Here is a 23,868-nt window from a genome sequence, read left to right as displayed (position 1 = left end):
GAAAGAAACAAAAGAAAGAAAGAATAGATATGCAAAGTTAAATAGAGGTAGATAAAGAAGATTAATATACATTGAAGATTAACCGCAAGGGGAAAAGAACAGTACCAAAAGCAAACAAAGGAATAAATGTAGAAAAAATAATAAAAGGTTTAAAAATTAAAAAAAGAGAAAAGAAAAAAAAGGGGGGCAGGGGAGGAAACTCCACAGAACTGCAAAAGCCCAACATAGAGACAGAGGTTTGTAACAATAAAAAACGTGACTGAGAGAAAAAAACTCAAAAGCTTAAATAGATTTCATAGTGCCAATAAAATCAACAACTACAACAGAGTAGGGGGAAAAGGGAAATAAAAGAAAAAATCCAAAAGAATCTACAGAATAAGTGAAAACAAAAGAATAATAAATGTTTTTCTTGAGTCACTGATGTCAGAGTCCTTTCCCTCGCTGGGAGTCACAGTCCGCCTCACCTCCCTAGAATGCCCTCCAACACTGTGCTGAACTTTGGACCTTCTGTGGTGGCAGCTCAGATTCTAATCGGGTCCTACTCCTGTGTGTTCTTGCCTCCAGTGTCCACAGCTATCAGAACTAGAGTGTTTTCTTTTGTGGGAGTTCTCAATGACCTTTAATATACTCCATAGACAAAGTCTGGCTGGTTGATTGTGTGCGATGTAATTAGCAGCTTGTACAGCTGGTGGGAAGGTTTTGGGTCTTCTTCCTTAGCCACCCTGCCCTTGGGTTTCAATTATGGTTTTACTTCCATCTCTGCATGTGGATCGCCCAGAGGGGTTTGCTTCTGGGGTTGCCCTGGAGGAGTTGGGTTTGCCCCTGTGAGGGCCAGGTGTGGAGGTGGTGCAGCTGCTTGGGTTGCAGGGGAACGTTTTGGCAGCACCAGGTACTCAGAGGAGTTAGTGGCCAGGGCAGCAGGAAATAAAGTGTTCTAGAAGGCTATGGCAACCAGTACTGGACAATATGCTCCAGTATTCTTGCCTGGAGAACCCCGCTCCCTGACAGAGAAGCCTGGCAGGCTACAGCCTACAGGATCGCAAAGAGTTGGACACAACTGAAGCGACCCTGTGCACATAAATGCAAGACTTTTTCTTGTCTGTGGCAGCTCTGCCCCAGTGAGAGTTCAGCGTGAAAGTGGCGCATCTGCTTGGCTTGCAGGGACCCTGGCGGTGCCAAGTGTGCAGGGACCTGGACTGCCTCCACTGCAGGAGTTATGGCCCCATCAGAGTCTTTTTTTCAGCCTCTTATAACTGGCGATCAGCAGCCCTCTTTGGCCTGTCTTTCTCCACAGCTCCACCTGTTCAGGCACTTAAAGGGCTCCCTTGCCTGGGGTCCTTCTCTGTTGTTTGGTGCATCAGGCACATAAAGGGGCCCCCCTGGGTGGGGTCCTACTCTGTAGTTCGGTGCATCAGTCACTTAAAGGAGCACCCTGGGTGGTCCTGCTCTGTAGTTCAGTGCGTCAGGCATTTGATGGGCCAGCCTCTCTGTTGTTCAGCTGCCAATGCTGGCATGAGAGAGAGGCTATGGTGATGGCTCCACCCCCTATAGGTGACTCAGCAGTATTGCCTTGTTTCCATCACTGCCTGGCTTTCCTCCACTGGCATTTCCCACCACAGTCTCCTCCATCACATCCCCTTGATCTGTCTCTCTGCAGTCAACAGCAGCCCTCGCCCTGGGATTGCTCCACAATTCCTAAACTCCGGCTCCCCGCTGCTGTGTCTTCCAGGGGAGCTGCATCCCTGTCCAGGGTATGTATGGCTGTGGCAAGGACTGTCTGATTCTCATTCCATTTAGGCTGCCACAGATCAGCTGTTTCACTCGCAGCCTTAAATGTTTCTCCTCTTACTCAGACAGTTGCTCTGCTGTGGGGATTGGACTCCTGCTTCAGTTCCCCCACCCACTGAGGGCAGGTCCAGTCCTACTAACTCTCCTGTTTTTCTCCCTAGTTCCTTCATCCTACCGCATTTTGGGTGGGTCCGTATATTCTTTTCCGCTGATCAGGTACTCCTGTCCACTCTCAGCTGGTGTTCTGCATGCACCTCTATATCTCAAGGTGTATTCCTGATGTATCTGTGGAGAGAGAAGTACTTTATGTCCACTAACTCCTCCACCATCTTGTTCTCTGCCTACAATTTCTTGAATTAAGACCTTGCTTCCAGAAAAGATCCATTAACCTGAAAATATGCTGCTGCTGCTAAGTCGCTTCAGTCGTGTCTGACTCTGTGCTACCCCACAGACTCCAGCCTACCAGGCTCCTCCATCCATGGGATTTTCCAGGCAAGAGTACTGGAGTGGGGTGCCATTGCCTTCTCCGGAAAATATGCTAACTAACCAATTATCATGTCATCACAGTTCAGTAGCTTTTACCTATAAGCAGATACTTAAGGAAATGGAGCTAGGATAGGTAAATGTAGATGCTGTGGAGGTAGAAGACAAGCTCCAGATGTGAAAGCGCTGCTGGGTGATTTAGTAAAGGGGATGAGGCAATGTAAGGGCCCAGAATTGAATACCTTGGGACAACTAAGCAGAAGAAAAGTGGAAATATTAAGAGGCACTAAAAATAAGCAGAACTCAAATATGCAGAGTAAGCTCTGTTTTCTAGAACAAAATTAAGCATATATTTTGGGTTTTCTCCTAAGACTTTTAGATAAGGTTATCAGACATGGTGCTGGCAGGAAAATTTAGTTGAGTGTCTCCATGAGCGTGATGAAATGGCATGCTCATGTTGTATTTTGACAATAGTTTAATAAAGGGAGTATTTATTGTGGGCAGAGTGTGGGAAAACTGCAAGAGATACTGCAGAAAACAATGTTAGTAACAGCTGTCACTATCCTAGGCAAGAGGGGCAAAGGGAGGGGACAACATGGGGAGCCCAGATTATCACCCATGAAAGAAGGGACGTGGGGAAGAGAACGGTACTTAAAAACCAGAGACACAGAAGCTGGTGGTGCGGTCTGCCTGACAGCAGCTGTGACTTTTGGTTGAGGGATCAGCCAGCCTGTGGCATAAATACCATGACTTCACTCTCCTTTTTCCTTCTGATCTCATGCCAGTGTTCTTCATTAACCAAACCCATCAGGAAGCCAGTGGGCAAGGGAGCCATTATCAAGCACAAATGTTCTCCCAGAGCAGAGAGCAGGGTGGTGGAGAGGGTATTTACAGGGACAAATGAAAGATACCGTGCATGAAGAAAAGGGGAAAAACTTCCGTCAATATATAGGAAAGAATATTTACTTTCAGAGTTTGGATTGTATAAAAATATTTTCATATGTAAGAAAATTTTCAATAAAACAAAATTCCAAAGAATCTATTTTGAAGATTTATGCAGAAATTTAATTAAACCTATCTGCTCCATGTAATACATACTTGATTATAAGTAACAAGCTTAAATGGATTAAGAGTATATGCTGACTATGTTTTATTTCTATAAATATTTTGAGCTAGAAAACTCATATTTCTATGTTGTCTTGAAAAAGACAGAAATGAAATATTCAGCATATTTTATGTTGGATAAATAAAATTTATTCAAGTATAGTTGATTTGCAGTATTATATTAGTTTCAGGTGTATAGCATCAGTTCAGTTCAGTTCAGTCACTCAGTTGTGTCTAACTCTTTGTGACCCCCGGGACTGCAGCATGCTAGGCTTCCCTGTCCATCACCAGCTCCTGGAGCTTACTCAAACTCATGTCCATTGAGTCGGTGATGCCATTCAACCATTTCATCCTCTGTTGCGTCCTTCTCCTTCTGCTTTATCATTCCATGTTTTATGGATAATATTCCATTTAAAGTTATTATAAAACAGTGGCTCTATTTTCCTTGTACTATATAATATATCCTTGTTGCTTATCTATTCTATACATTGTAGTTTGTATCTCTTAATCTCTTACCCTTATTTGACCCCTTCCCACTTCCCTATCCCCACTGGTAACCATGAATTTGTTCACTATATCTGTAAATTTGTTTATTTTTTGTTACATCTATTTGTTCATTTTTTAGATTCTACATATTGTGATAACATACAGTACTTATATTTATCTAACTTTTTTCACTAAGCATAATACCCTTCAGGTCCATCTGTATTGGTACAAATGGCAAAATTTCATTCTTTTTTATGACTAATATGTATGTGTGTGTTAGTTGCTTGGTCATGTCTGACTCTTTGTGACCCTATGGACTGTATCCCACCAGGCTCCTCTGTCCATGGAATTTTACAGGCAAGAATACTGGAGTGGGTAACCACTGCATTCTCCAGGGAATCTTCCTGACCCAAGGGTTGAACCTAAGTCTCCTGCATTGCAGGCAGATTCTTTACCACCTCAGCCACCAGGGAAGGCCTATATATGTGCCACTAAATATATGTATATGTATACATATATATAGTAGCAATAATCCACTCTTATAACCACTTTAAATTTGGATTATTGATACTCTAATCTAGAAAAAGCACTATTAGACAAGCCTGAATCCAACCTGGTCTTTTACTGCTGTTGTTCAGTTATCCAGTCATGTCTGACTCTTTGTGACCCCATGGAATGCAGCACACCAGGCCTCCCTGTCCCTCATCATCTCCCAGGATTTTGCCCAAGTTTACAACCACTGCATTGGTGATGCCATCCAGCCATCTCATCCTCTGATGTCCTCTTCTTCTGCCCTCAGTCCTTCCAGCACCAGGGACTTTTCCAATGAGTTGGCTTTTATTAGGTTAATACAACTTAAATCTAAAGATATTCACTTCCTAAGGATACTCACTTTCTAAGGAACTGTGAGTAAAGATAAAATAAATGTGATCTCATGTCTATGCTTATGTATATATTTAGCACTGTTGTGAGAAACATTATTTTTATGACTATAATTTGTGGATAAGAGAGAAAGAGTGAATGAGCTCACAGTTATAGTGTACTTGCATATGCCAGGCCCTGTTTTAAGCATTTTATATATAGCTATAATTATTTTGTCATATAACAATCTTACACCATTATAATCAAAAGGAAATTTTTCGCTGATGAAGTAAGTTTCTCAAGGTCACACAGCTAGTAAGTGGGTTGAATCCAAGACAGCTTGACATTGGAGTTTGAGTTTTGAACTAGTACTTGATCCTGTCTCATACCAAACTTGAACAAAGAATGCCCAGATACATTTCTTTTTGCTCTGGATTACTACTGTCTATTATGAATAATCATTAATATTTCAAATCATGATTTTACTTCTGAAGCTAAGAGAATACTCTAACATATCCTCCATACAAATGGTAAGGAATAGTATAGACCATCTTTAGAACTTTCTAATAAGCTGAGTCACTTAGGCAGCTTTTTGCCTATACCAGATGACAAAGATAATTTCAAGTATTTTTTAAATTAACACAAATTAGTTTTAGGGGGGACGTTGTTTGTTTAACTTATTACTCTAGCATTAGGTAGACATAAGCCATGTGAGTGATTGTTAAATCTAAACATGCTAGTTTTAGCATTGTGTACAAAATAGTGTGCTGCTTGGAAAAAATGCCTGGACAATTCCCCTCATAGTTATTATTCTCGATATAAAGCCATTAAAAAGTCTAAAAAATGAAAAACTAAAAAATGAAAAGAAATAATAATAAGAAGAAACTTTGGGAGAGAATTCCCTTTCAAAGAAAGATGGCTAAATTAATCTAAAAATGTTGAGTACATTCAGCCAACTGTTTAATGAAATGGGGAGATGTAGGCTCTTCAGGAAAGGGTTTCTTACAGTGGCCCTGCGGAATTGCCCTGGCAGAAACAGGGAGACAATCCCTCTAGTCAACTTTTATTGCATTTTGTAAAAATCACTCCATTATAAATACATTCTTTCTCTGATTTGGGGCTCTGCTGCGCATCTCCACCTTCTCTATTTTTAGCTTTGCTCATATTAAAAAATGCTATACTAAGGTAATGGAGAAGGAAATGGCAACCCACTCCAGTAATCTTGCCTAGAGAATTCTGTGGACAGAGGAGCCTAGTGGGCTACCTTCTATGGGGTCGCACAGAGTCCGACACAAAGCGACTTAGCAGCAGCAGCAGCATACTAAGGTGTCTTTGGTGAAAACTTTCTTGAGAATATTTTACTGGCAGCTTGAGATGCAGTAAAATGACCCGAGCCTAAGATTCCAGTGTGATATAATGAATATGACATGCGGTCTCTGAAATGATAATTTATGCTCATAGGGCTATGAAACACCAATGATTCAAAAGAAAAATCATGGAAGAGTTATAGAAGATTTAGAATAGGGCATTTAAAATCATATTTTTTAGGAACAATGAAGTGAAAAATCAATATAGAAAGAATTAGCATTTTCATTTTTCACCAGAGTACTCAGGGCACATTGCCACAGAAATGAATTTACACGATTATTCATCACTCATAATATCCAGAGTTGTAAGCAGTTTCTCAGACATTTAAGAAAATTGTAGCCAATGCAAAAGGCTGTGTCTCTTGTCACCAATACGTGGACTTACTAGTTAAAAGCTAACAAAATGTTTTGAATAAATAGTCTACTGTTAATAAAATCCCCATGTGCCAGAGATAACGAACCTCAAGTCAGAGTGAACAGGAACTGAAGCGAAATGCTAGGTGATATAAAAATAAAACAAAGCATAGGCTCTGGTGGAAGGATAGGGCAAAGGGGGAAATGAGGGTGAATTATTGGTCTTATGCCTGAGTGGAAAAGGAGTCCTGCTTGAAGTCTCTTTGGAACCAGAGAGTTAGAGCTGAAATACTAGAACAAAGCCAGGATTATGAAATGACTGCCTTGCCTGAAAATAACGCTGAGGAACACCGTTTGTCTTGACAGAGGCTAGTAACTGAGCAGCTGGCTTTCTCCTAGTGAGTGTGGGCTCAGTCACTCGCAGAAACCGGAAGCCTGAGCATGGGCACTCTGTTGTCTGGCACAAGCCTCATCACCTTGTAAGTGAGCAATTATTTACTGAATGAATGAATGAACACTATTTCTTCATGCAGGTACCACAGATAAGTACCAAATAAAACTGTATCTCCAGTTTTCTTGAGCACCTACCATGGTCCAGGCATGTTTACATATGGGGATACAAAAAGGAAAAACAAAATAAATACAATCCTTGTTCTCATGAAACTCATATTTTAGTTGTCAGAAAATCAACCATAAATAAACACACAAGGATAAACATAAAATATGTCATGTGATGGCAGGTGTTATGAAGAAAAATTAAGGGGAGGAAATGAATAGCAAAGGAGCTGTTATTCTATATAGTATTATTAGTGATGGTTTGATTCATGAGGTGACATTTGAGCAGCCCTAAAAAATTAGAGAGTGACTAAGCAGAAGTATCGGGGAGGGCACTCCAGGTAGAGAGAACAGTGAAGGCAAATGCTTAGAGGCAAGGGTATATGAGACTGATTCAAGGAACAGCAAGCAGAGAGGTGAGCGATGAAAACAGGACAGGAGATTTGGCCTGAGAGGTTGTGGGAAGGGCTTACAAGGTGCTTTGTGAGCTCTGTGAAGGAGGGTGGTTTCTGTCACATGACCTGGTTTAGAAGGATCAAGAGCAGGTGTGTGGCAAATACACTATTAGGAAGACACAGAAGAGTTGGAAGGCCAATAAGAAAGGCTATGCAGTATGGATATTGATGTAAAAATCATAAATAAATCATTAGTTAGTTCAGTCACTCAGTCCTTTGCGACCACATAGCACACAGGGTTCCCTGTCCATCACCAACTCCCGGAGCTTGCTCAAACACATGTCCACTGAGTCACTGATGTCATCCAAACGTCTCATCCTCTGTCATCCCCTTCTCCTCCTGCCCCCAATCCCTCCCAGCATCAGGGTCTTTTCTAAGGAGTCAGTTCTTCACATCAGGCGGCCAAAGTATTGGCATTTCAGCTTCAGTATCAGTCTTTCCAATGACTGATTTCCTTTAGGATGTACTGGTTGGATCTCCCTGCAGTCCAGGGGCTCTCAAGAGTCATCTGCAACACCACAGTTCAAAAACATCAATTCTTCAGAGCTCAGCTTTCTTTATAGTTCAATTCTCACATCCAGTCATGGCTACTGGAAAAAACATAGCTTAGACTAGATGGAGTTTTGTTGGCAAAATAATGTCTCTGCTTTTTAATAGGCTGCCTAGGTTGGTTGTGGCTTTTCTTCCAAGGAGCAAACTTCTTTTAATTTCATGGCTGCAGTCACCATCTGCAGGGATTTTGGAGCCCCCCAAAATAAAGTCTATCATGGTTTCCATCGTTTCCCCATCTATTTGCCATTAAGTGATGGGACCGGATGCCATGATCTTTGTGTATTGACTGTTGAGTTTTAAGTAAGCTTTTTCACTCTCCTCTTTCACTTTCATCAAGAGGTTCTTCACTTTCTGCCATAAGGGTGGTGTCATCTGCATATCTGAGGTTATTGATAATTCTCCCAGCAATCTTGATTCCAGCTTTTGCTTCATCCAGCCTGGCATTTCTCATGATGGACTCTGCATAGAAGTTAAATAAGCAGGGTGACAATACACAGTGTTGACATACTCCTTTTCCAATTTGGTACCAGTGTATTGTTCCATGTCCACTTCTATCTGTTGATTCCTGACCTGCATACAGATTTCTCAAGAGGCAAGTCAGGTGGTCTGGTATTCCCATCTCTTTCAGAATTTTCCACAGTTTGTTGTGATCCACACAGCCAAAGGCTTTGGCGTAGTCAATATAGCAGAGGTATATTTTTTTCTGGAACTCTCTTGCTTTTTCCATGATCCAATGGATGTTGGCAATTTGATCTTAGTTCCTTTTCCTTTTCTAAATCCAGCTTGAACATCTGGAAGTTCACGGTTCACATACTGTCGAAGCCTGACTTGGAGAATTTTGAGCATTTCTTTGCTAGCATGTGAGATGAGTTAGGATGTACGATAGTTTCAACATTCTTTGGTATTTCCTTTCAAAACTGACCTTTTCCAGTCCTGTGGCTACTGCTGAGTTTTCTGAATTTGCTGACGTATTGAGTGTAGCACTTTCACAGCATTATCTTTTAGGATTTTAAATAGCTCAAATGGAATTCCATCATCTCTGCTAGCTTTGTTTATAGTCCTGCTTCCTAAGTCCCAATTGACTTTGAACTTCAGGATGTCTGGCTCTAGATGAGTGATTACACCATGGTAGTTATCTGAGTCATTGAGATCTTTTTGTGTAGTTCTTCTGTGTATTCTTGCCACGCCTTCTTAATATCCTCTGTTTCTGTTAGGTCCATACTATTTCTGTCCTTTATTGTGTCCATCTTTGCATGAAATTTTCCTTTGATATCTCTAATTTTCTTTAAGTGATCTCTAGTCTTTCCTATTCTATTGTTGTCCTCTATTTCTTTGCATTGATCACTAAAGAAGGCTTTCTTATCTCTCCTTGCTATTCTTTGGAATTCTGCATTCAAATGGGTATATCTTTCCTTTTCTCATTTGCTTTTCACTTCTCTTTTTTTCTCAGCTATTTGTAAGGCCTCCTCCGACAACCATTTTGCCTTTTTGCATTTCTTTTTCTCAGGGATGTTTCTGATCACTGCCTTCTGTACAATGTCATGAACATCTGCCCATAGTTCTTCAGGCATTCTCTATAAAATCTAATCCCTTAAATATATTTGTCACTTCTACTGTACAATCATAAGCAATTTGATTTAGGTCATGCTTGAATGGCTTAGTGGTTTTCCCTACTTTCTTCAATTTGAGTCTGAATTCGGCAATAAGGAGTTCATGATCTGAGCCACAGTCAGCTCCTGGTCTTCATTTTACTGACTGTATAGAGCTTCTCCATATTCAGCTGCAAAGAATATAATCAACCTGATTTTGGTATTGACCATCTGGTGATATTTATATGTAGAGTCATCTCCTGTGTGGTTGGAAGAGGGTGTTTGCTGTGACGCATGTGTTCTCTTGGCAAAACTCTTATTAACCTTTGCCCTGCTTCATTTTGTACTTCAAGGCCAAACTTGCCTGTTACTCCAGGTAACTCTTGACTTCCTACTTTTGCAACCCAGTCCCCTATGATGAAAAGGGTATCTCTTTTTTGATGTTAGTTCTAGAAGATCTTTTAGGGCTTCTTAGAACCATTCAACTTCAGCTTCTTCGGCATTAGTGGTTGGGGCATAGACTAGGATTACTGTGATTACTGCTGTATTATTTTTTCTAACGTTAATCTGTCTATGAAAAGGCAAATAAATCATTACCATATAAAATTTACCAGTATTAAAAAATAAGGCATGATGACTAAAGAGTTTATATTAGAAGTAGGAAGACAGTTTAATACTAAAAAAAAAAGTAGAGCAAAATATTATATTAGCATACTAAAGGGTTAAAGAGAACATCTCAATAGTTTTCAAAGAAGAAATTGGTAAAAGGTACTATATGTTAAATATAAATTTTTGCAAGCTAAGGATAGAAGAGAACTATCTTAGCTTGATAAAGGACTACTACCAACATCCCCTACAAATATTAGTGACACACATTTAGAAACATTTTGGTTGAAGTTAGGAGAATATATGTTATCAGCCTATTTTTCACTGTTTTACTGAAGAATCTGACTGATGCATTAAAAATAGAAAAAATTTTTAAAAATAAAATAATGACAGGGAGGGAGGAAGCAAAGTGATTTTCATTTGTAGGTGATGGAATATATATCAGCCTAAGAAAATATGCAGACAAATGTTAGAACTAAAAAGAGAGCATTAAAGGCTCCCCAAATATAAAAAAAATCAGCACATAAAAATAAATCTGTACATCAGCCATAAGCAACAATGAAATCTTAGAGAAAACTGATACCACTCAAAAATTACAAATACACAGAAATAAACTTCACAAAAGATGTTTAATAATTATATGAAAGAAACGTAAAATGTTATTGAAGGAAATAATACTGTAAAAATTTACTATGGTTATGGCTGAAAATATTCAAAACTAGACATATGCCAAATTTTCCCTTTGTTAGTCCATAATTATAATGAAATTAAAATAAAATTCTTAATAGCATGTTGCATAGAACCAGACAAAATGAATTTGTTATCTATAGGAAGGTTTTGTGTCCCATAGAGTTCTGAGAAAGAAGAACAAGAGGGAATCTTATCCTGGCAAATCTTCAGTTCAGTTCAGTTTAGTCGCTCAGTCATGTCTGACTCTTTGCGACCCCATGAATCGCAGCAAGCCAGGCCTTCCTGTCCATCACCAACTCCCGGAGTTCACTCAGACTCACGTCCATCGAGTCAGTGATGCCATCCAGCTCTCTCATCCTCTGTCGTCCCCTTCTCCTCCTGCCCCCAATCCCTCCCAGCATCAGAGTCTTGTCCAATGAGTCAACTCTTCGCATGAGGTGGCCAAAGTACTGGAGTTTGAGCTTTAGCATCATTCCTTCCAAAGAAATTCCAGGGCTGATCTCCTTCAGAATGGACTGGTTGGATCTCCTTGCATATCTTAGGATAGTTCTAAAATTGAAGCAAAATAGTTTAGACCTAATGCCACGCATTAATTTGGCATTCTGGAGAAATAACTCCAGAAAGAATGAAGAGATGGAGCCAAAGCGAAAACAGTGTCCAGTTGTGGATGTGCAAACACCCTCTTCCAACAACACAATAGATGACTTGACACACGGACGTCACCCTTACGATTATACAGTGGAGATGACAAATAGGTTCAAGGGATTAGATCTGATAGAATGCCTGAAGAACTATGGGATGGAGATTCATGACATTGTACAGGAGGCAGTGATCAAGACTATCCCCAAGGAAAAGGAATGCAATAAGGCAAAGTGGTTATCTGATGAGGCCTTACAAATAGCAGTGAAAAGAAGAGAAGCGAAAGGCAAAGGAGGAAAGGAAAGATATATCCATCTGAATGCAGAGTTCCAAAGAATAGCAAGGAGAGCTAAGAAAGCCTTCCTCAGTGATCAATACAAAGAAATAGAGGAAAACAATAGAATGGGAAAGACTAGAGATCTCTTGAAAAAAGATTAGAGATACCAGGGTCTGCCTGCAATGCAGGAGACCTGGGTTTGATCCCTAGGCTGGGAAGATCCCCTGGTGGAGGGCACAGCAACCCACTCTAGTATTCTTGCCTGGAAAATCCCCATGGACAGAGGAGCCTGTCAGGCTACAGCCCATGAGTTCACAAAAAGTCAGACACAACTGAGCACCTCAGCGTAGCACACAGTTCAGTGTTTATTTCAAAAGCCAATTCATAAGCTGATTCATTTCTGGTAAATTAGCTATAGGAGATTTTAAAAAATGCAAAGAGTAATTTTCTGGAATTCATAATGACTTAAATAGAGACCCATTCATTAAAGCTTTCTAAACAAATTATGTGATATTGAAAATGCTGTTAATCAAATAGCTTTTTTTTTTTTTTCGCCTGTGCAGCATGCAGTATCTTAGTTTCCCAACTAGAGATCAAACCTGTGCCCCCTGCAGTGAAAGTGTGGAGTCTTAACCCCTGGACCATCAGGGAAGTCCTCAAATAGCTTTAACACTAGGACTTATATAAGGAAGGCACTTCTTGCAGGGAGCAGGCAGTGGTCCCAGCACACATTAATATGCAGGCTAAGCACAAGAGAAGGCTTTAAAAATGAAGATTGCCATAGGTCACCTGAGAGATCTCAGGCCTAGGTTCTGGAGGTGAACCTGGGGCTCTCTGTTGGTAACAAGACCCCATATTACTCTTATGCAGGAGCCTTTTGACCACACTTTAGGAAAGGTGGGGAAGGAGAATTAGGGGATCTCCTTTCTGGTTCCTCTTCTGGCAAGTAGCAGTGTCATCTTTCTCTTTCTCTTTTCTGTTCCCAAACACAAAGATGTAAGTACCTGAAATGGATACTGGGTGGGCAAAGAGAAATATCAACTACCTTTACACTTTTGATCTTAATATTCTTTAATGTACTTGGTTATTTATTTGAGGTTGTCTGGTATAGTATGCCGGAGAAGGCAATGGCACCCCACTCCAGTACTCTTGCCTGGAAAATCCCATGGATGGAGGAGCCTGGTAGGCTGCAGTCCATGGCGTCACAAAGAGTCGGACAAGACTGAGCGACTTCACTTTCACTTTTCACTTTCATGCATTAGAGAAGGAAATGGCAACCCACTCCAGTGTTCTTGCCTGGAGAATCCCAGGGACAGGGGAGCCTGTTGGGCTGCCGTCTATGGGGTCGCACAGAATCAGACACGACTGAAGCGATTTAGCAGCAGCAGCAGCAGCAGCTATAGTATGCATATAGTATGCAGCAGCTATAGTATGCAAAGTATGCATAGTAAGCATGATTTGATACAAAAGACTTGATCTATCCTCTGATCTTAAATTCCAAAACTGTAATTTTGGAATGTGGCCTAAGTCACTGGTGCAGTGAAGCTGAAATGAAACATAAGTAAAATGATATGTAATGCAAATGTGAAATCATATCTTCATTACCAGATTTTATTTATTAAAGATGGCTAAAATATTCTAAAGGTAAATGTCTATACTTTTTTGAATATGTGTGGTTTTATTTCAAAAGGTAACCAAAGAACTACAAGCTCTAAATAAGAATTTGACTTTGAATTCTCTACTTGAACAATGTATGCATAGATCTTTGATTTCTTAATAAACCGGATATAACCAGAAAGATCCACTTTTCCAGCCAGGACTACAAATATGATATCTTTCCCATTTTTCTTAGTTAATTATTTGACCTCTCTTCTCTCTTCAGCAGTGGCCACAGAACTGGAAAAGGTCAGTTTTCATTCCAATCCAAAAGAAAGGCAATGCCAAAAATAATCAAACTACCATACAATTGCACTCATCTCACACGTTAGCAAAGTAATGCTCAAAATTCTCCAAGTTAGGCTTTCACAGTACATGAACCAAGAACGTCCAGATGTTCAAGGAGGATTTAGAAAAGGCAGAGGCCCAGAGATCAAATGCCAACATCTGTTGGATCATAGAAAAAGCAAGAGAATTCCAGAAATACATCTACTTCTACTTTATGGACTACGCCAAAGCGCTTGACTGTGTGAATCACAACAAACTGTGGAAAATTCTGAAAGAGATGGGAACACCAGACCGCCTTACCTGCCTCCTGAGAAATCTGTATGTAGGTCAAGAAACAACAGTTAGAACCAGATATGGAACAACGGACTGTTTCCAAATTGGGAAAAGAGTATGTCAAGGCTGTGTATTGTCACCCTGCTTATTTAACTTATATGCATAGTACATCATGAGAAATGCTGGGCTGGATGAAGCACAAGCTGGAATCAAGATTTCCAGGAGAAATATCAATAACCTCAAATATGCAGATGATACCACCCTTATGGCAGGAAGCCAAGAGGAACTAAAGAGCCTCTTGATGAAAGTGAAAGAGGAGAGTGAAAAAGCTTGCTTAAAACTCAACATTAAAAAAACTGGATCGTGGCATCTGGTCCCATCACTTCATGGCAAATAGATGAGGAAATGATGGAAACCATGACAGACTTTGTTTTCTTGGGCTCCAAAATCACTGCAGATGGTGATTGCAGCCACAAAATTAAAAGAAGTTTGCCCCTTGGAAGAAAGCTATGACAAACCTAGACAGCATATTGAAAAGCAGAGACATTACTTTGCTGACAAAGGTCTGTCTAGACAAAGTTATGGTTTTTCCAGTGGTCATATATGAATATGAGAGTTGAACCATAAAGAAAGCTGAGCACTGAAAAACTGATGCTTTTGAACTGTGTTGTTGGAGAAGACTCTTGAAAGTCCCTTGGGCTGCAAGGAGATCCAACCAGTCCATCTAAAGGAAATCAGTCCTGAGTATTCATTGTAAGGATTGATGCTGACATTGAAACTTCAATACTTTGGCCACCTGATGGGAAGAACTGACTCCTTGGAAAATACCCTGATGCTGGGAAAGATGGAAAGCAAGAGGAGAAGGGGAAGACAGAGGATAAGATGGTTGGATGGCATCATCGACTTAATGGATATGAGTTTGAGCAAGCTCCAGGAGTTGGTGATGGACAGGGAAGCCTGGCAGGCTGCAGTCCGTGGGTCACAGAGTCGGACATGACTGAGCGACTGAAATGAACTCCTCTATCTTAGCTGTGGAAGGCAGAAGACCAGAATCCCCCTCTAGGATATCATTGGGCCACTTATCCAAGATGTTCACTTAATAAAATGGGGTTCACTTAATACAATGCACAGTTGCTGGAGCTGTTTTCAAGCATGGTGAGCAGTGGGACATTCCGATCCGTTCCTTACAGGTCCCTGATTTATGAATGCCTTTGCTTCTGTTTTCAGCACTGCGTGCTGCTACTATCTGCTGCTTTGCACCCAGCAAGGATTATTCTTTTCCACTCAGTCATGATACCTGATTTGTACCCAGCTAATAGCTTTGTCAGTCACATTTGTGTGCAGAACGCTTGTTTAGCACCTGATGATGTGGCAGTCCTTCCCTTAAGATTCTCTGTTGTAAGCTTGCCAGGATTCTTTGCAGCCATTCGTGGTGTTTCCTACCAATGACCCCAGTCAGAAACTCTCTAATCCTGAGCACAGAGCATAAACTAGGTTGGAATCCTTTTGTTTCTAGCAGCTTTCTCTATTGCTAGGAAACTTTTCTTCTTTCTCCCTGTGCTGTTCTCAGTTTCAAGGGGGTTATTAGGAGCAGCAGCCTTCATCAAAGCAAAAAATAGATGCTTTATATTCTTTCCCAGGAGTAGTGGGTATAAACTGGCATTTATAAAATAAGAGGGGCTGGTCCAAAGACTCTGAAAACAAAGAATAAATGCTCCAAAGTGACTTGTGTTTTCTAAATCCCACCTAAGCAAGAGTCAATGATTAGCACAGAAATCTTAATGTTTAAATCTTTTCAGTGGGACATGCATTCATTATTTCTTATATGCCCACTTTACATTCCAGTCAGCTTACATTCAACCAGCACACTCGCATATGGATACCCACTTAGCCTCTGCAAATATTTTCCTTCACTTGTCTCCTCAAAATTGACTCAAACTTGCCTTTTTTTCTTTTTGCTTAAAAATGAAAAGTTTAGCTTACCATGCACAAACTTAACCTTTTCTAGTTGATTCATATATCAAGAGATGTTTACATTGCCACATATTATGTACAGTTCGGTTATATATTTTAAGTTTTATTATTACAAATAATCTAGAGATAGAAAAACATTGAGTAAAATGTAAATACTTTGTTTATAGGTTTAAAGTAGTGTTCTTTCAACAAAAAATATTTGCCAGCCTGTAAACTATTCACATGCCCCTGTGAAAATGCTATGCACCTAATGATGGTGATCATTCGAAGTATAATATGAATATTAAAGGTCATTTCCATTTAAACTTTCTTCTAGACTATGATTATTTCAGGTATGAAACTGTGAATATGAGCTTCTTTGAAGTAAAAATATCAGCAAACCGGGAAACATGGACAATGAAGCTATTTTGTATCTAAATGTTGAGGCAGAGGCATGACCTCATTGGATTTCCATTTTCTCTTATGCATAAAGGGGATATAATGACTCTTGCTCATTTTGTGAGCAAGATATGGGAAAAATACATATTTATGATACATCATCGAATAGCTGAACTTCTAAAAATTGTGTGCAAATTGATTTTTTCAGGTTGAATTAGAAATGCAATAGGAAAAAAATTTTAGGAAATTTATAGTACATTCTTTTATGGATGGTATTGTTACTTTTTAACACCTTATATGTTTAGGTTAAAGTTTAATCCATTATTTCTCTCATAGTAATTTATATTTCACCATACAACAATTCCCTGAAAATAGTTTGAAAGAAAGCTATAACAATTTAGGATTATACTTTCTAATTATAGGAAGGTCAACATTCTAATTAAATCTTTATAAATAATATTTGTAAATTATGTAAAAAATTCTGGTTAATTGGCCAACACAATAATAGCCCCTTTCCCCCCCTCAAGTACATAGGTAAACAAATTTCAGGGCTTTTTTTTCTTTTTCTTTTTCTTTTTTAATTCAGAAGGGCTATGAAGCATGTGGGATCTTAGTTCCCTCACCAGGAACTGAACCTGGGCCCTTGGCAGTGAAAGCACTGAGTCCTAACCACTCGACTACCAGGGAATTCTCAACAAATTTCAGGTTTAAAAAGGCTAAGTTTGGAAGTTTTTGAGCATTTGGAATACTGATAAAGTGTTAATAAAAGTGATAGGGGACAATATGAAAAAATTGTAGTGTATAGATTTGGAAGGTTAGTTTGAAGGAAAATGGTACACATTCTCATCAGAGCACTGTAGAAATTTATTGCTTATGAATATATTTAATTGTAGTATACTTATTGATTTAAGTCTTTTTTAGTCATATTCATTTCATAATCACTAAATCCACTTGCAAACCTGGAGGAAGAAAAAGGAAGAAATATATGTACAATACTGGGTATATATTTATACTTAAATTATACTTAACTGAGCCTTATTTTATAATTTTTTTCTATTTATGATGTCTACATAGTTCACACTTGGTTCACTGAAGTTATGTGACTGAATTTTTATCTATAGCTGGATAAATACACCATCTTGGCATATTAGAATTACAAACCAAACGGTAAAGAACAATGGTGATTCATTATTAGAGCCAAGAGAAAAAGTTACTTAGTAACAAATGCATGAACTATCTGTTCCAGCATTCGCTAGTATGTGAGGCACGTTTTGTTCCATCTCTTATGCAAGGTCTTCTCAAAAACGAATGAGATAAGAAAAACACATTGAAAAACTTTTTATATCTATAGTCTTAAAATTTTTCATTAGTTTTTAGCAGTGTGAAAAAATCTTTATCTTTTTTTTAAAATTTCAGTGTACCACCATTTTAACTGTATCCTTAAATATTCTACATCTCTATTTTTAATGACTTGTGGTATATTCCCTGTGAAAAAAATACCATTAGTTCAATTGCCTTTTCCCTCTACGTGGTTTAGAGTAGAAAGACTGTTTTGTCTTTTATAAACATACAAAATGACATTGTTTAGCTTTCCAGATCTCTTAAGTGGTAATTTGGGGAGAAAATCGTTCTCCTACCATAGCTGTTGTACAAAACGACAAAGGTGAAACAACTGCTTCTGTCCCAAAGGCACAGCTGTCCACACTCAAAGTGAATGTCATTCCTAGAATCAATTGTGTGTTGAGAAAGAAGCCACTCAAGGCACTAGACTATATTTTCAAAAAGTAAAACAAAGGAATCTCTAATTTATAGGGTTTTTTTAATAGGAGGAGAAAAGTGTAGAGTCATTTTTTCATTTTTTTAGATGGCTTAAATCTCACTATTGACACATTGCTTTACATTTACCTTCCAATTTTTTTTTCCCCAGTGCAGCAGTCTTCATATGACCAAAACAATATTTACCCCCAAATGTTAACATTTTAACTCAAATGTCCAAACTGGAAACACCTAAAGAATTTTATTGGCCATAACAAATAATATAAATTGAAAAAAATTTTTTAGCCACCCATCAAAATAAATATTTCTCCAATTGGGTAATATTATATAACATAATAACCAGAGTAACATTTTAATTCCCCTCTTTGTTTAATTCAGGCAATGCTTTTTATTTCTCCCTATTTTATTGATGGGGGATTGTTCACATTGTGAAACATGTTTCTTTTCAAAGAGTTGGACTATCATTCTAGGTCTCATTAGCCATGGGAGCTCAGCAAACATGGAAACAGTTTGGGACCAGCAGTACTTAGATTCCAGGCTGTTCGTTCATGTTAAAGTCAATCCATGGCTCCAGATGCAGAACTAAGCTTCCTAAGAGTCTGGGAAGAGCCATGCACATATCAGACTCAAGCCAGATGGGTGGTGTCATTTTTTTACAGAATGAAAGAAAGCAAAAATTGAGGCAGACATCATCAGGTCACATAAACTGGGTGTATGGGGGAGAGATTACTAGGCAAGGTTTCATATTTTAGTTGGCATGCTGGGGGCCAGATCTTACTCCAGGCATTCCAAATCCTATAATCTGAATGGCCATATTCATTGCAAAGCTCACCAGTGTTCTTAAACCACTGCAGGACTTTGAAAGGACCTGTGGATTGAAGGACTTTGGTATGTGGTAGTGTTAATGTAGTAGATTGACACAGAGTAGGGACTGATATTATTTAAAATACTTTAAGTACTTCAGATTTAGAAAAGGCAGAGGAACCAGAGGTCAAATCGCCAACATCCATTGGATCATCAAAAAGCAAGAAAATACCAGAAAAACATCTACTTCCACTTTATTGATTACACCAAAGCTGTTGACTGTGTAGATCACAACAAACTGTGGAAAATTCTGAAAGAGATGGGAATACCAGACCACATTACTTGCCTCCTGAGAAATCTGTATGCAGGTCAAGAAGTAGCATTTAGAACCATACATGGAACAACGAACTGGTTCCAAATTGGGAAAGGAGTACGTTAAGGCTATATATTGTCACCCTGCTTATTTAACTTATATGCAAAGTGCATCATGCAAAATGCCTGGCTAGATGCAGCATAAGCTAGAATCAAGATTTCCGGGAGAAATATCAATAACGTCAGCTATGCAGATGACACCACCCTTATAGCTGAAAGCAAAGAAGAACTAAAGAGGCTTTTGATGAAAGTGAAAGAGGAGAGTGAAAAATCTTGCTTAAAACTCAGCATTCAAAAAACTAAGATCATGGCATCCGGTCCCACTACTTCATGGCAAATAGATGGGGAAACAGTGGAAACAGTGAGAGACTTTATTTTTTGAGGGGATCCAAAATCACTGCAGATGGTGACTGCAGCCATGAAATTAAAAGATGCTTACTCCTTGGAAGAAAAGCTATGCCCAACCTAGACAGCATACTAAAAAGCAGACATTACTTTGTTGACAAAGGTCCATCTAGTCGAAGCTATGATTTTTCCAGTAGTCATGTATGAATCTGAGTTGGACTATAAAGAAAACTGAGCGCTGAAGAGTTGATACTTTTGAACTGTGGTGTTGGAGAAGAAGACTCTTGAGAGTCCCTTGGACTGCAAGGAGATCCAACCAGTCCATCCTAAAGGAGATCAGTCCTGAATATTCATTTGAAGGACTGATGCTGAAGCTGAAGCTCTAATACTTTGGCTACCTGATGGGAAGAGCTGACTCCTTGGAAAAGACTCCGATGTTGGGAAAGATTAAAGGTAGAAAGAGAAGGGGATGACAAAGGATAAGATGGTTGGATGGCATGGATATGAGTTTGAGCGAGCTCCAGGAGTTGGTAATGGACAGGGAATCCTGGTGTGCTGCAGTCCATGGGGTCGCAAAGAGTCAGACATGCTGAGTGACTAAACTGAAGTACTTCATTTTTTTTTAAATTTTGAGATTTTTTCATTTGAAGGTAAATCTTAATGCTATTAAATTCACAAATATGCTAATTTAAATACCCAATTCTATTGTCTAAAACACATATTGCAAACATACAAATATCTATTCTCTCCACATGTCAGAGCCATTCATTTCATGGTTTGGAAATGGGGAGAATAGATTTCCCCTTAAACTGCAAGTCAGCAGGTGTTTCTTTACAGTTAACTTTAGCAAAATTCATACAAAATAGTAATTAACAATGATCTTCTTTACTTGTTAACTCAGAAGGAGACACCGTCAAAACTGCATTTTATTAAAGCTTCTGTACTAAAATTAGAAAAACTGAACTACACAAATATTGAAAAGTTAAAAATTCCTTAATTTTCTATTCCTGGTACCACTACCACAGTTTACAGAGCAATATACCTGATGTAATGAAAAGAAAAAAGAAAAAGACAAAGCTACAACAGATAAAAGACCTCAGGAATGTACATCTAATTGACACTACATTGCATTAATCAATAGCTGCACTTTTTGCAAACTGTGGCTATGAGAGTTCCGAACAAGAAGGGTTTCCTGTTTAAGCTGCAGTAACTTTTCTGACTATGGATCATCGTTCCTTCTGTGGCAGATTTTTACGGTTCCTCTAATGCATTTGGGATGACTGTCTCAAAGTAACCCGCAGCTTTCCTGACAACTCCTCTCTCTCTCCTGCTAAGAACTGTAGCCTTTTTCTTCTCAGTTTTTAGAACCTTCTGCTACCATATCCACCACGTCCACCACCAGATCCATAACCATCACCGCAGGGACTGCCCGAGCTTCTTCCACCAAAACTACCCCCTTTCATGGGTCCATAATTTGATTGCTGTTGTCCACTGTAATTTCCGAAATCATTATAGTTTCCACCACCACCATAGTTATCTCCAAAATTTCCTCCTTCATCGTAACCATCATATCCTCCACCACCGCCACCATATCCACCACCTTGGTTTCCACATCCTGGTCCACCACCAGTGGGAGCTCCTCTACTACCATAACCAGGACCACCGCCATAGTTGCCAGCATCACCTCCAAATCCATTATACCCGCCATCACCTCCTCCACAACTCCCTCTGCTGCCACACCTCCACCACCATAGCCTCCTTTTCCATTGAAATTTCCACCACGGCCAAATGCTGGGGGCCAGTGTGAGGAATCCCGCCCATGACAAGGTCTTGAGGAAGGAAGCCTGACATGATCAGGCTTCAGGATTTCCCCCTGGAATTTCCTGAGCATGTACCCCCAAAACCAAAAAATCTGCTGGGCTTTGTACTCTGCTCTTCTAATATTCTGTGGAAAAAGTCAAATCAGGGCTTTAGTCTTCTGCATTTGAAAGGGATGTTTCAGTTAAACCCCCTCTGATAGCTCTCTAGCTTGCCTAAGAGGTTCCCCGGACCTCTTACAGCTTGTGAATTGCTTACAGCCCCCCAACTGCAAGAGACACAAAGCTTAAAAGCATCTTAAAGATACAGAGCCTTTTCTAAAGAGCTAAAAATCATATTGGTGACGGGTTTTCACTGTTGACTCAATGACTGCTGCCAGGCCTCCATATTCTTTATCTTTTAGGCACCTGGGAGGATGTTAATCAATGTAAACGGGATATGGAAAAAGATATATAATAGTTTTCATGTTAGCAACACTAGACTTTTGAGTTAGTTACTTTTCTTTTGTTATAAATCACTGTACTCCTTTTACTTGTTATAAATTGCTGTATCTTTGCTATGTAAGAATGTAACTTTTTTTTTAGTGCTTTCTGAGAGTGGCACCAAACTTTGGGAAGATCAACACAAATAAGTCTTCCAGTTAACAAACCCTTATCAGAAAAAAGTCTATAAAATGTTAATTGGCCCTTTTTGGCCAGAAGATGATATAAATCACCTAAGACTTGTGTGTACAACTAGGTATGCAGAGAGAAAAGCCTGGTTTTGATAAGAGTCTGGGCTGCTAACACTACATAATTTCGTATTACCCATTGATCTCTATGTACAATCAAAAAGGTACAAAAGGCCTTTCTAGACAATAGAGGCAGGGGCCAGTTACTGGACTGGTTTCCCCCATGTCTCCTCTTTACTCTAATTTCAGGCTGAATTCCCATCTGGAGCAGGGCGGCTCATGACATCTACTTACTTGCCCTGGCTTTTAAAACCCGTGCAAAAGGGAGCCTAAGGCGGGGCACCCTTCGATATTCAAGTGGGTGCCTGTGGCCCAATGTAGATGGTGCAAGCTCCTTGTCTGGAACTTTATTGGCCTTCCCCGTAAGCCAAGTTATTCAGCCTTCTTTCTCCACTTAATTTTCCTACTACACTATTTCTTCATAATCTAATCTTATATTAATAAATAAATAAGTTTTTTCCTCACCTATCCGTCTCTCCTTCGAATCACCCTGGATCCACCGGGGCTGGACCCCAGCAGCCAAAGTTACCTCCACCACCTCCAAAGTTTCCTCCATGACCCATAAAGTTGCCAGATCCACCTCCATGACCTCTTTGTGATCTGGTAGATTGCATCTCTTGTTTAGAAAGGGCCTTTTTCACTTCACAATTATGCCCATTAATAGTGTGGTATTTCTGAGCAACAATTTTGTCAACTGTATCATGATCATCAAAAGTTGCAAAAGCAAATCCTCTCGTTTTCCCATTCTGCCTGTCTTCCATAACTTCTACGGTTTCAATCTTGCCATACTTTTCGAAGTAGTCTCTCAAACTATATTCTTCTGTATCTTCTTTAATACCACCAACAAAAATTTTCTTCACTGTTAGATGGGCACCAGGCTTTACAGAATCCTCTCCAGAAACAGCTCTCTTTGGTTCCACTACACGCCCATCAACCTTGTGTGTTCAAGCACACATTGCTGCGTCCACTTCTTCAACACAGGAGTAAGTCACAACAGCAAAGCCCCCGGAACGTTTTGTTTGGGGTATCTCATCACCACACAATCTGTAAGTGTGCCCCATTTCTCAAAATCATTCTCTTAAGCTATCATCTGTAGATTCAAAGCTCAGACCACCAATAAACAGCTTTCTCAACTGCTCTGGTTCCTTGGGATCATGACCCTCCATTCTGAGATCAGACTCACCTCTTTCAACTTGAGTACAATATGGGACCCTGAAGTACTTCAGATTATTCCTATCAGTAGAGGGGAAAAAAAATGCTAAAATCTTATCATCTGCTAACTTGAATAAAGGGATCTTCTCTTCTTTAAGTAGACTGTCATTTAGGAATTGCTCTTACATGAATGAATACATATAGATGCTTTAATTATTAACTTATTTAATCTTTCTGACAACAAAATAGGTGTAATCATTGTATACATGGGGAAACTGGGCATATTGGTTGAGTAACTTGTCCAAAGTCATAGAGTTACTACCTATGTCTATTCAATCCCTGGGTTGGGAAGATCCCCTCTAGGAGGGAAAGGCAACCCATTCCAGTATTTTTGCCTGGAGAATCCCATGGACAGAACTACAGTCCGTGGGGTTGCAAAGAGTCAGGCACAACTGAAGTGACTTAGTACGCATGCACAAGAGACACTCTTTGGTCA

At 39.5% G+C, this 23,868-nt stretch overlaps 1 pseudogene; it reads right to left on the bottom strand.

Moving 5' to 3' along the window:
- Positions 21,034–23,386, bottom strand: LOC102170470 (annotated as a pseudogene).

The sequence above is a fragment of the Capra hircus genome, chromosome 2 (assembly GCF_001704415.2).
Source record: "Capra hircus breed San Clemente chromosome 2, ASM170441v1, whole genome shotgun sequence".
Taxonomy (NCBI): domain Eukaryota; kingdom Metazoa; phylum Chordata; class Mammalia; order Artiodactyla; family Bovidae; genus Capra; species Capra hircus.
The sequence above is the reverse complement of the archived record's forward strand: the minus strand, read 5'-3'. Positions and strand labels throughout refer to the sequence as shown.